Raw genomic sequence first — 866 nt, 5'->3', positions numbered from 1 at the left:
GCGCTCTTTTTTTTGGGAGAGATCGTCTCGAATGACCAAGAAAACAGAGTTCAAATCATCAGTCCAATTTATTAAAGCCAAATAAGCGATAACATTGTTTAGGATCAACAGAGAAATAGTTTACCGTTACAGCACCGGTCCACTGCTATGCGTCCTTAAGGGACGACACAGAATGGCCCCGGACAATAGCTTTTGATTCCTTTTAGCTTCTAGATAAGCTACGCCCTAAAGAGAGCGTTCCCCTGTGATGCGATTTCCTTAGCCTTACATGTGTGTGCGTGCGTGCACGTGTGTGTGTTTTCATGCGAGCGTCAAGCAGCCAAAAGAGATGGAGGAAAAACACAGAATTATTTATCCATAACAACATTGTTCCGAAAAGCTAGGCGTGACACTTGGTGAACGCGTGTTCATGTCCCGTGGCCTTCAGATGTTCAATTCAAAACAATAAAACCAGCCTGGAAACATCTTTAGCCACACCTCAACGTGAAAAAACTTGCATTCAGCCACATTCAGACTCAATATTTGGGTTCCTGCAAGAAGAGCAACCGTCGGCGTATCAACGTTTGCTGATGATCTTTGATTGTTCGCTCAAATCGCACAAATAAATTGATTCTTTGACTAAGTTGTTCAAAAGTCTGACCATGACTTTGAAAACTCAATATATTTTCTGCACAGGTAATAATCTAAATGTGATACGTAAACATTTTGGAGGCATCCGTAAAAAGCATTGAGGACAACTGATGACCATTGGACCTTGAGAGTGAGCCGATAAACACCTGTTCAGTTTCAGGGGTGTAAAATAAAAAAAAAAAGAAAAGCAGATAGTGTGTGTGTGTGTGTGTGTGTGTGTGTGTGTGTGTGTGTGT

Source organism: Poecilia formosa, unplaced genomic scaffold (assembly GCF_000485575.1).
Source record: "Poecilia formosa unplaced genomic scaffold, Poecilia_formosa-5.1.2 Scaffold41, whole genome shotgun sequence".
NCBI lineage: Eukaryota > Metazoa > Chordata > Actinopteri > Cyprinodontiformes > Poeciliidae > Poecilia > Poecilia formosa.
The sequence above is the reverse complement of the archived record's forward strand: the minus strand, read 5'-3'. Positions refer to the sequence as shown.